At 45.4% G+C, this 13,285-nt stretch overlaps 1 long non-coding RNA gene across 5 annotated transcripts in view; it reads right to left on the bottom strand.

The window, feature by feature from the left end:
• Positions 1–13,285, bottom strand: part of LOC123018321 — a 51,593-nt gene that overhangs the window by 18,910 nt on the left and 19,398 nt on the right. For 4 of the 5 annotated variants that reach the window (XR_006413742.1, XR_006413744.1, XR_006413741.1 and 1 more), the window contains one exon: positions 2,375–3,296. This is a non-coding gene — a long non-coding RNA (uncharacterized LOC123018321). Of the gene's footprint in view, positions 1–882; positions 1,016–2,181; positions 2,330–2,374; positions 3,297–13,285 lie in introns of all 5 variants that reach the window. The other variant, XR_006413743.1, reaches the window with a different exon arrangement.

Here is a 13,285-nt window from a genome sequence, read left to right as displayed (position 1 = left end):
GAGGCTTCCCAATGGGAAAGAGAAGAATACTAGATTGGCATCTTAGTGCAATTTAAGATTGATGGAGGACTGCATCAGAGAAGAGTGATCAGATGTTCAAAAGGTGAGGTTTAGTAGACTTTGGTTATGTTTTAAATGTCATTTCAGGAGTTTTTTTAATCTTTGCTTTTGGGAATTGCACCCAAGACTCACTTATCTAGAAAGCTCAGATTTTAAACAGCCTGTCATGAAAACCCAGCAACTAAGATTTAGAAATCTTGTGAACTGCCAAAGGTGGCCTGCCATTCTCCCCACAGCTCCGACAGTGAAGCAAATATGGGAATATAACTTATTGAAGCATCTGTCTTAGACAGATGTTTCTCCCAAAGGTTCAATAGAAAACGTCCTGGGCATTAACTCAAAGTTCATCAAGAAAAAGGAGTGTGGTTTTTTTGCTTTCTTTTGTGTGACTAAAGTGTGAAGGGAGAGAGCGAGAGAGAGCGAGAGCACACAAATGCTGGTGCTCCGAAATGATCTACCTGACTTTGTCATATGTAATATCCAGTGATAAATATATTGTCTTGTAAAAAGGGTTTGTACATAACTTGTACATGGTTTCATTTTGTATTTTTCTCAGATTAAAAATTTATGTATTTGTGTTCTAAAAACCAAGGACCTACTGACGTGTGGCTTTTTTCCCCTTTCCGTGTCATGTGCTCTTGTGTCAAAGGTGCGTATTCCCGTGCAGTGATCAGCATTCTGGGCCACATGCATGCAGGAACTTGCTTCCACATATCCAAGGGGCTTCATGACATGGGGGGGGGGCCGATGCGATGTGTGCAAACAGAGACGACTCACGTGACCCCCTGCACAATCCATCAGTGGGGCTCTGCGCGCACGCACCCAGGTATGCCGACCCCAGTTTGGTAGCAGGAATTCGGTGCAACTGCATCTTCTTACAGGGCTGTGGAAACGCAGCCCTGACTGCTCTGCACACGCGTAAGGTTGCCCATGGCCCCAATCCACTCCTGTTGGACTGGAGGAATAACTGATTATCTCACCGTCTACAGTTCTTTCTTAACAATACTATTTGTCCTTTGAGAGATCAGAGCACTTCCCATCCAACAAGTAGAACGATATCACAGAGGACCTTTCTGCTGCCTTGGATGCTAGGCCAGTGGTACTGTCATCGCCATGTCATTCGGATGGGGAGAAAAAGTGGCCTTTTTTCCCCAAAGTGAAAATGAATGAGGACAAAAGGGTGGAGGGCTGCAATAACATCACCTGAGACCCCCTAAGCTGTGAGTTGTACCATCTGATTCAAGAGCATCCTCAGACACTTACTGACAAGCTCTAAGGTCCAGTCTTCCAAGCTTCCAAGACACTCCCAAATCCAGAGGAACCAAAATCCTCCCACCATCAGAATATGCCGTGGAGCAGGGCCAGGCCTTAGGATGCCCACACCCCTAGGATGCCCTTGTCTATGCCAAATTGGGTCCCCGTGTCCCGTGAGGTTCATGTAAGATTCAGGGAGCATCATAATGGGGTAGGGAGAGACCCTGGTGGTGCCCAATGGGATTGTGTTAAGGGGTGACTGCTGATTCCTGGGAACCTGGGGTAAAGCATGAGAAACGAGGGTGATGTAACCTGCAAGAACCCTTGAGTCAAACCGACTGCCTTGGATTTGGCCATCTCACCGCACCTTGTTTACACTCTCCCCTACAGACCTCGAAAAAGAGACTCGAATACTGAAATGGCAGGGCAAACCCCTCCATCTCCTCTGTCGCCTTGTCCCTCCTAGCACATTGTCTGGAAAGTAGGAAGGAAGTGTTGACCTTCACACACGGCTTCCAGACCCTCAAAGGAAATACATATAATCTTAAAAACAAACACACCTATCTAAGATCCATTTTCTGGAAATTAAAGTGTAATCTTTAATGTTGCCATCACTGAGGTCATGGGATGACATGCCCCTTTGTGACCCCAAATGGACCCATGCACCAACTGGAGTCCACCCAGAGAAAAGCCTTCTGCAGAGGGGCTCCATTTCTCTGGAATGTCAGAGGTCAGGCTGATGCCACCATTATGTTGTTTTTAGTGTCCCTGAAATGCTCTTTATTTCAGGATGTTTTCCTGGACTAATCAGCCCCTGATGCATTGGTTTTGTTTTCAACACAGTTTGATTCTAGTAAAAATTTTTACCTTAATTGTTCATTGCTCCAGAATCTCCATATCCAGGACATGGGAAATAAACGAAGAAACAAATCTTTGTAGCTGTGGAGAAATGTCCAAATACCATAGTATTTGCAACAAAGAGCCCACTGAAATTCACTTTCTGTTCCTCTGTTACCTAAAAGTTGAAATCAGTAATTAGTGATCCCGGAAACAAACCTACCTTCTCTCACTGTCAAATCTCATTGCTCAGGAGGGAAAGCCAAACACCTTGGACGCATACGTTCTACAAAAGCAGCTTTCACAGATCACTAGCCACAGATCTTGGTTATGGAGCAGCTTTTCCAACCTGGTGTCTTCCAGGTGTTCTTCACTCCAATTTCCATCCTCTCCAGATAGCCTGGCCAATGGACTTCTGGGAGCTATAAGGCACCAGGAAAGAGTCTTCTTAGTCTGCTTTGTACATAGCATTGGTTTGGTAAGGAGTTCTTTTATCTTTCAACCCCATATAGGAATCAAGACTTCCTAGAATCCAGTTAACTAATGTTCCTCAAAGGCCAGGCTCGGGGCATTTTGTCCTGAAGATATGCAGGGCCTGTGGCCTAAATTCCCAGTTGTATTCCCAGTCCTTGCAGTGAATTAGATGGATGCACAGTCCTAGAGAAACGAACACTGTATGTCCACTCTAATTTGAGTTCCATTCTTCGTGTTCCAAGAGCAGTTTCTGTTTTGAAGGCTGCATAAGTGGAAGTGTTATTTACCAGTACAGGAAAGCAGAGAAGCATTCATTCCTTATATTCAAAAGAGCTGTGTCTGAAGCCCAATGCTGGCCATAAGCATGCAGGAACAATGTAATATTTGACCAGAGAACTGGCACGGATCCCAGAAGACAGATCTGAAAGCCGAACACTCATACTCCATCTGCTGGATGTGGCCAGCAGAAGAAAAACGTGAGCCCTTCGTGAGCTGAGTTTCCATGGGGCCTTACCAAACAACATGATCAAAGGATGAGACAATGTTGTAACATAAAACCTTCCAAAATGCAACTCCTCTTTCTGCGTCACCTCCTGGGATGTCCTGGCCACGGTCCACCATTGCAGCCAAGTTCCTGCAGCATCCAAAAGTAAGTCCAAAGTGATCCCAACCTAAAATGATAAAAATAAGACCTGAATGTCTACATGATGTAACTACGAACATTTGATCTGGCTGCTTCACAACAACAGCCGCCCGTTTTGCACTGTCATGTCTTGGGAGTGCAAATCCTCATCTCGTGAATCCTTAGAGCAACCGTATAAGGATGCAAATTGTGTAAACAGGTATAGTGCAAATGAGGGGCTAGGTTAGGGTTAGGGCTGAGGTCGAGAGAAGAATGCTGCCTGGTAGGTTGTTGGGGAAGGTAAGGTTTAAGCCATGAATTTCCTACCTCCAGCTTCCGCTCAAAGCCATTTCTTTGCACCAGCAAATCCACATGTGAAATCTACCTCTGCACGATTCCCTGAGTTTCAGTTGGCTGGTCTTATCAACAGCCACCATCCTCACCAGCCACACTCTCCCAAGGTGGCATGCACAGATAAGGCTTATCCAATTCTAACCCCACAGTCACAGGGGGTTAAATAGCCCCGTCATTAGGCTGGGAGGGGCCACTTGCGCAAGCCATCCAAGCTTCCTAAACTCTCGTTTCAACCCTGCATTCCGTACCTCTTTGGTTCCCTTGCCAACATCCTTTCCTACTTTCCACTTCTAAGCCCTGTTAAGATCGGCATTTGCATTTTCACAGTCTCATCAAAATTCTGGAAGAACAGAGTAAAATAGCTCTAGAACCCAAGTCCTGGTGGCTCCAACTTCATCTTCTCTCTGCTTCCTAAATCTTCCCAAAGCACTGCCCACCCATGTCAAATATTTTCTCTGCAAGCACAAGGGGAGCACATTGGGCTGCCATGGTATGTAAAAACAGAAAGGGGAACGAAGAAGTCCTGCCCCAGTGTTGATATATAGTAACAACATGAATGTCTCAGCCCCATCCAGATTATTCTTATATGCAGGATGCTTCTTCCATCCATTAGAAGCACTTATAAAATGAAGCCCCAGTCAACCGTCAAAGTGACGCTGCATTTTGCATGAACTTGCAGCCACACAGCATACAGGCAGCCCTTAATCTTGGGGCTTAATTGGAGCCATAGCTCAGCCTTCAATGACAAATGAGAGGATGTGTCTTCAAGTGCACCGAGCATATTTTCTTCTCCAGTGAGTAATCACAGATGGGGGTCAAGGAGCTTAGGATATGAACCAGGAATCTCTTTGGCGTGGACACAGTTGTGTGGACACAGGCTGCAGAGCAGTCTCCAAATACGCAAGAGAGTCGGGGGATGCAGGATCAACTGCTCCTGTCTGCATGGCATTTGAAGCCTTTGAACTGGTCAGGTGGGGTATAAATACTGGGCACTTCTCCACCTGCTTTTGTTGGGCAAGAAACAATGCTTGCTGCTTTTCTGGCTCTTGACAGTCATGTGAGGAATCCACCCCATTGAGTTTCCTCTGCATCTGGAAATCCACGCATTTCCCTAACAGTCAGTCAATCTTTATTTGCATCAGCCATAGGCCTTGGCATATAAAATATAAATGTATAGGAATTGGAACACATAAAATATACTACGCTAAAATGATCTCGAAACATTCTGTGATTTATTTGAGGTACCAGTACCAGAATTATTGGATAATTCATCGTACATAGCCTCTCAGAACCTATAGAAGTTAGAGTTCTGAAACACAAGTAGACCTTATTTTAATAGCACTAGCTAGAAATCTTGCCGTTTTCATCATGATGCATTTCCGTAACTGTGATGCACTCCACAAAACAAGAAAAATGTGTCTGATAAAATGTGCACATTTGGAAAGGGTACAGCGGGCATGCATTTCAAAGAGACATGGTTTATTCAACTGGAGGATGCATACAAAAATGCCTAGTTTGAAAAAGTTGCAGAAGTCAACACATTTTTTTAAGGAAGAGCCCAGTATCCATATGGATTTTCTTTCTGCAAATAAACCATGTCTGCGCAGAACTGGCATGGTATGGCATGGATGTGGGAGGAAAGAACTTCTTGGAATTAGATTTGACCAATTTGTCTATCCCTTCCTTACAGCAATGGACGTGAGGATTCCAGATGGGAAAGCACATTTAGATTTATAAGAGTTGCTCCATCCATGAAGCAAGTTTGGCTTTGAAATATCTGAGGTTGCACACTGTATGCATGGGCAGCTCATGAGCTTAGCATGACCCGGGTATCCCAGGATGACAATGCGTGACCCGTGCAACATTCTGAGAGCTAACTGCATGGGGCCAGCTCCGTGGGCGTGGGATTTTTCTCAATGCCAACTGATACCTCCCTCCTTATTTTTAAAAAGTGGGGTGCTAATTAGACAAATCAACAGGAAGAATGGCTCCCAGGCCATCTTGCTGTGTATGTACAATGACCGGCCACTATTGCATTGCAACATTTTACTAAGAGAAAAGTGGTACATGGTTTTTGTACATTGCTAGTCATATTCGTGTTGAGAAAAGCTAACCTACCAAACTATACACCAGCAGAGGCGGGAGGGAGGATGCATACTCGGAGCCACTCAGCAGCGCTCCTTGCTCAGACCAGCACAGTGCTTGTTCCCACAGCCAGCCGGGACTTAAAGGTTCTCCAGCTTTGAAATGTGTGCCCCGATCAGCACATGGGATGCCATGGATGTTGCAGAGCAGCCTTCCCCCACCCGGTGCCTTCCAGAGGTGCTAGACTACAGTTCCCATTACCCCCATCCAGTGGTCCAAAAACTCTAGAGGGTGCCAGCATGGCGATGGCTGCTAGAGGTCCGGTCTATGCTGCCCAGACACCCAACAAGGTTTTTCTGTGGACATTTCTTAAGGGCAGTGCCGAGTCTGATCTAGAAGTGAGCAAGGTGGGCTTGACCACCTGGAAACATGGCTAGAGGAGCAAAGAACCAACCAGTGAAACCACATCACAATGCCTATAAAAGCCCACAGGGTGGAGGGGCGGGCAAGGCAGCTGGTCAGAATCAGCTCCCTGATCAAACAAAAGAACTTTCACCAGCCGGTTAAATGCATGTGGATAACAATAATAATAGCAACATTTCTCCAATGAGCTGAGGAAGGGCTTTCCTCCCCTCCCCCCCACTTTTTGCAGCAAGCCAGATGACTTATCAGATGTGTCACTTGGTGAAATAATTGCCAGCAATAATGGTTGCAATAGCAGTGCTCTCTGAGCACAATTTATCCGTGTCTGTTCTATCTTTCAACTTCAAAGCTTCGGCTGCCTTACAGATCACATCAAAATGACACTCCTCTCATTAATGACAGTGGTCTAATGCAATACAGAGAAGTCAAATCTCTCCCCCAGATAGGCGAGAAAGACTCATATGAAAAACTAAGCATGTTCAGGGTCCTGACACTCATATTCAGATCGGTATTTGAAACAGGAAGGGAAGTGTGGTTTGACACTCAGATTTATTCATATTTGGAAACAGCCCGCTCTTAGGGGAGCACGGAGAGAGAAGAGGAGAAGACAGCAATGAGCTTTAATTAATGGAAGGCTAACTCATGGACACAAAGAAAGGCTGGAGTCCACCAGATATATAAATGTTCAGCATGTGCCCTGACCCTGACGCGAAGAAGTCCGGCAAAGGTCTGCATCCGGCTTGGGTTGTCCAAGATCCCGCAGCCTATTCAAGAAAACATGGGTGCACCAAGATCTTCACCCGTCAATCTCTAACTGTGTGTGTGTTCACAGCTTTTTGTACCAAGTTGCTACAGTGAATCGGTACAGACACGTGCGGGATTACAGTATCTTCTCGGATGACACAACGCAATCCGTCAGGTGGGAAGCAGATCATGGAAGTTCACTAGGCTGGTTGGAAGCCAAAAATTACACCCATATGCGGAAGGGAGACTTGGAATGAGAGATCGCTGAATTTTTGTTCTGTTGCAATCCAACTGAATGTCCCAGTGATGACCATGCCTTCCCCTCCCATAGCCTCATTTCAGAATCTGCTGAGCTTTAGTGATGGCTATGATGAAAGAATGTTATTGAGGACTAATGCAAGTTTTCATTTTTAAAAATCCTTGTTTCAACATAGGGAAGCATAATAAGAGGAGAAACAGGCCAACAGGCCTATTGGTAGGTGCCATTGCAGCTTTCTTTATTTCAAACTGCTTCAGTCTACAGAAAGAGAGTTAAGTATATTTGGAATCATGAAAGTGAATAAAATGCACAGAATGTTGAGGTATTCCTAGGGTTGTCATCAAGTTGAACATCTAAGGTGAATTCTGAGATTTATTCTCGGTCAAAATTTTCAGAACAATTCAAGAGGCTTCACCATAGTAGATATGAACACGTCACAGACAGTGAAGCCCAAATTCTAATTTTAATAATAATAATAATAATCCAAAATAAATCTTGCAATTCATATCAGTTGTTCAAGTTGATTCATGGTCCCATCTGTCTTCCTCAAATACTGGATGTGAAGTCAGAACTGACATAAACAAATCCCTGTTCATAGTCAATGTTATTAATGTTTGGGATGGAAGTTCTCACCAATTCTCTTTCTCGTGAAGCAAAAAATTGGTATTAGGCAAACTTGGTATTTCCTACAAAGGAGAAATATGTAGAGAGAAATAATTCAGTTTTGCTAAAACTGGTAAAATTCCTCAGAGGCTTTGCATAATCCGAGGTTTATCTAAAGCAAAGGATTCTTGCTTCTCTTGCTTTTGTAGTGATTTTTCATCCCAGCAAAATTTTGGAGATCTCTTCTGAAGCCTCTGCCAAATTCTCCTTGGGTGCTGGACTCGGAAGCAATCTAGACATTTCAAAAATAGCAGCCCCTGGAGAAGTCCATCCCACAATTCCATGTGCACCATGAGGGGAACTTATCACCAGAGCCAGATGAGGCTTGATTGAAGGCCTTTTGACACATTATTATAGCACTTCTCACCTGCCATCCTGTCTATCCGATCAGGAATGGGAGGGGAAAACCAATTTTGATGTCAATCAAGAGATCCTTAGGGAAGTGTAACCTGTTAGGAAGCATTACCCTTTGCCCACTAGGATGCTCTTACTTTGAATTTAAAGGACAAATGCCAGAAATAATAAAAGATCATTCTTGGCACTGCCATATAGAAAGACATTTAGTGCCAGCACATGCGTACTGCCTGGGCCGGAGCTGGCAGCGAAGGAGCTGGTGTGATCAATTCTGCTTCTCTGGCCACCATTTTTAGATGTGCTTGCTCAGATTATCTTCTGCCAGTTTGTAGTCACTTCCATAGCACTCTTGGCAGTCTTGGAGGATAAAGAAGGGGCTTTGCCAGCCATTGAAGAGGCTGATGATACGCCTGCAAAGCTGGCTTATGCCCTTCACCGGGAAGCAGTAATCGCCTTTCCCTGCCCCCATGCAAGCTGGTTAGGGGCTGAGCCTCACAGCCAGCAGATTGTGGTGTCCTCCAGGTCTCTCAAGATCCCACCACCTGCCACCTAGGTGGGCTGAGGCAACCCAGCAACACTCACACTGCAAGAGAAATCGGGTAAACCACACACTGTGCAACTGGCTCATTCAGGGGTGTAGCAAAGAATCGACCATGGTTTTTCCCCTGCAGCGATTGTGTAGCCATGGCCAGTGCTCCCCTCCAGAGTCACAGGTCACCACATCCCTGTACTGAATTCCCTGAGCCCTTCTACTAGACTGAGCTCACAGGACTTGAGCGCTGACTAGTCCACTTGCGTTTCACAAGCTGTGCTCAGTCACCTGCCAGGAGTTCTTAAACCCCAAACCCCTTTTTTGTAGCCACAGAAGCAGAGCAAAAACAGGAAGAGACTTTGGCCACTCTGTAGAACTAGGACGTTTCAACATGCTTTTAAAATTCAACCAAATGCTTCCCAGGCAGAAGGAATCAAAGTTATCTCCCCACTGTGAGGTTTATGAGTGGCTTTAGTTGAGCATCATTTATTTGGAGCGCTGGGATAGGACCGGGGAAATGCTGCAGAGCTGTCATGGAACAAAGGAACAACGAAATCGCCGCTCCCAGCTGCTGCTCGGCACTCCAACTCCCAGCACCGGAAAGCCTTTGACTGTTATTACTAGTGGGAGGCACAATGTGATAGAGACACATACTGGAATGTGGGTGCTGTGGCTGCAGCCCTCCCTGCTGGCCTTGCTTCTGCCCTTCCTTGGCTCTGTCTGCTACTTTACCTGCGCAGAACCAAGCCTTCTTCCTCTCATCCACCCTTGTTTCTAGCACACAGTCATCTGGCTAAGTCTGGGGGCAGGATGACTGAAGAAAGCTGCGCAAGACTAGACTGGAATACAAGATGCTGCAAGGACTGCAACATTTCACCTGCCTCCCCATCATCCCTTCGTATTCGCAGGGGCAGCTTCAGACAGGTACGTCCAGCACAGAGCCCCGGGCTGCGTTGGCAGGACTTCTCCTTTGCCTCAAGCATGCTGATTGCCAGGCGCATGCATAGCATGGGGAGCACTGGGGCTTTCGTGACCCCAGCAGCCAGTTCCCCAATCGCAGACCCCTTGCTAGGCAATCTGAGATCCATGCTGCGCATGAGACGGGTGGCATGGCTGCTGATGTGACAGAAGAAGGGGACATGGCCTGTCCATGTTCCTTTCCCCAGTGCTTAGCCAGGGCTAGCCATCCATTCTCTGTGCCAAACAGATTCACGCTTGATATTACTATCTTGGTGAAAACTTGGACATGAGAGAAAGAAAACTATTTATTCTATTTTGTCTTATTGTTAAACTGCCTCGAGAACATGGTAAAGGATGGCTCAAAAAAGTTTTAAATTAATAAATAAAAACACATTCATACCAATTCTTCAAAAGATGGTAAATTGGGAGCAAGACAATGATTTCTACCTAAAGCAAGCATAATCAGATGTTGGGTTGGATTAGCCATGGTGCAATCATCTACCCATCCACCTTTCAGTAACTTCCATTAAACTTGCTTCTTATACAGGCATAGAATCACAGAATCATAGAAGAGTAGAGTTGGACAGGGCCACGAAAGCCATCGATTCCACCCCCCTGCTGTTGTAGGACACCAGTTCACAGCACCGCACTCAGATGGCTGCCCAGTTTCTTTTTAATGTCTCCAGTGTGGAAGAACCCACCACCTCTCCAGGCAGCTGGTTCCACGGTTGTATTGTTCTGACAGTGAGGAAGCTTTTCCTGATGTCCAGCCTGAATCTGGGTAGTCGCAGCTTGAATTGATTATTCTGTGTCCCCCCAGCCCCCACCACTGAATTTACTGCCGAAGCTCAGCGATGGGGGAAAGCTGCTGATAAGCCCTTTTGCTGAAAGAACAACATGGCTGTTTTTTGCTGTTTGCAACAGCACAGTGGTGGCATCCAGATGCAGCTCTTTTGCTTGGAAATGGGCTCATTTTGCTGTCACACCACTGGATTGTACCATTTTTGAAAGAATGCATTTTCCTGCTCCCTTCCCAAGACTACTAAAGGTGGGTGATGCCTGGGCCTGGGTATCACTTGGCCTGGATGCACTCAGTATGGATTGGCCATTGTTATGTATTGTAGCATCAACAACAACAACAAAGTTTTGAAGAGGAAGCCATTGCAGAACCTGATTGGTTCACCTCTTCTTTGCTTGCCTGCCCCCACTTTTCCCTGTACTCTATGAATACCACTAGAATAAGCAAATTGGATATGACCTTGTCAAAGATGGCAAGCTGCATGGATATGATGAGGCCAAGGTTCTCCGGTGCATCTTCTCACTAATTTGTTAGCCTTTTGGCTATCGGGCAGTATAAAAATGACATAACAAACAAGCAAACAAATGTCGGAATCTGACCACAAAGCCAAAACCAAGAGCCACTGGGATAAAACTGGTTTCCTTTATCCCTAGCAATAACACGACAATAATCTTGACATCATAAAAGGCCTATCTCTGTGTCATTCTTGTTCCAGAGAAGGACTGGATCTTCTGGACTTCTGTCATTATACCCGCAGCTATAAATGTGATTGACACAGAGCTGCTATCTTGGCTCAGGTTTCCCCTCTGCCCTGGAAAAGCATGTAACAAGCAATGCTCTTGGCTCTGTCACCAGCCCAAAAGGCCATCTTTGAACTGGCAAATCAAAAACTTTGATGAGAAAAATGGTCCAGTCCCGAAATGCCCTGTTCAGACAGGGTGTCCAGACAAACACTGCTTGAATAGCTATAGCTGGGCCCTTTTGCTTTGGTTATCCTACTGTGCAACTCAATATATCCTGCTGGATGAAAATTCAACCACGAGTCCAGGAAGTGCCCTGAGCCTTCTATTCCATTGCCAAAAGCAAACTATGTTTCCTTTGTTTTGACTGATCATGGGCCACACTCCAAACCATCAAGTGCTTTGTTGTCTGTAACTTGGAATTCAGTCGATGTTTACTCTTTTGTGTTGGCATCCCTCAAACTGGTGCACCTCAGCTTGGAGAACAGTCCAGGGTCTGGTTCACTTTTAATTATTATTTAATATTATTATTCCCCATGTTTCTTCCCTAGCACAATTCTATGTTCTGCTTTTGGTGTTTGTCCCACATTTCCAGGACTGAAGTCCCAGCTTTCTTGCCCTGTTTGCCCCAAATATACCTATTTGCTTTGTACATTCAGAGAAAAAGTGTGGTCCCCTTTTAGTCCAAAGTACCATGTGCCAACTCTGTGGAACAATCCCATTGACATGCAGGGGCTGCAGTCTATGGAACATTCCTCCAGAAAGAGCTCAGAGCACTGGGGAATGGATACCCAGAATAGCTGGGTATCAGCTTTAGGCTGACTGTCAAATTGTTCCATCTAACTGGGCACTGTCAAGAAGGATCCCCCAAAAAGCAAGGCTCTCCTTGCAGATTTAACCCAATTGGGGATTGCTGCAAGGCCCTGAATTACAGCTTGGTCTCCCTGTCTTCCCCATTCCAAATGTCCATCTTTTGGAAATCTGGGAACAGCATTATCAGTCCATGATTGACAAAGTGGGAGGGGTACCAGCTAATGCCCCCTTTTAAAATTTGAAACTAAATCTAAGAAGCCTGAGGGCTGTTGGAGCTCACATTTTTCTAATCATTGCCAATAAAGTAAGTGAAATCTTATGTTTGCCTGCCCCCTGATACCAGGTAATTATAGCTGCTTCTGCCCTGGCCTCCAAAATCTACCCATTTCTGCCCTCGTGGCTCACTGTTTGCACCAGCATCCAAGCACCCTTTTCCACATGGGCTTCAAGTCCTCTGCTCTGCCATTTCTGTTGTGCCTTTCCCTTCCTCCTTTGGCGAATTTTCCCAATATATTTTTTCCAATGCCCAAAATTAGACCTATTAGAACTGGAATATCAACCCAACCTAGGCGTTTTTCTCCTGTGTAATGAATGTATGTGTGTTTTAAGAACAAAAAACTGTAAAAACTAAAGACCATGTTTTTGGAGTTTAAACAAGTGTTTCAGTGAATTTCCCCTTTGTAGAAATTCTCCATTTTAGTAAACACATAATGCTTAAGTCTATTGTACGCAGACTGAAGCCCAGTTCGAGATGCTGCCCATTAGTCATTTCATGCATATACAGGAAAGTTTCATCTCCATGTGACTATGGATGCACAGCAACTTTACAGATTAGCAGCATTCAAAATCCTGTCAGAAACGTTGCTAGTCTTCGCAGAGTCTTTTAGCTGTGCCTGAAATTCCTCAGAAGCTTCTGCTAAGAAGGGACCCCAAAATCCCCTTCAGTCAAACTTGCAGCTGCAGCCAGACTGTTTGCAGAGTGTAGAATCAGGCCCTCCTTGAGCAGACAAAATGAAATATATCCTGTCACAGTCTAGAGGAGATGACCCAATGGACTGTGACATTTAATCAACTGTTTGACTGGGACGTCACCCCTGAATCTCCTGCGGAAGAGAACACGATTCTCTTCACATCGCTTTTCCAGTGCACAGTCTTTCACAGCCAGGTTATAAGCCCTTAGAAAAGACGGAGAGAAGAGCCCGGTAACAAGGGTCAGTCGCAGCTATGAGTCCTATGAAGGTGTGCTGGAAAACTGCATCAAATGCCAACTTCCATGCACATCCGTTCTGCCGGGCTGCCGCGGCCAAGATGG

The sequence above is a fragment of the Varanus komodoensis genome, unplaced genomic scaffold (genome assembly GCF_004798865.1).
Source record: "Varanus komodoensis strain SLA01 unplaced genomic scaffold, ASM479886v1 scaffold11, whole genome shotgun sequence".
In the NCBI taxonomy this organism is placed as follows: Eukaryota; Metazoa; Chordata; class Lepidosauria; order Squamata; family Varanidae; genus Varanus; species Varanus komodoensis.
This window is presented reverse-complemented; position numbering and strand designations above follow the sequence as displayed.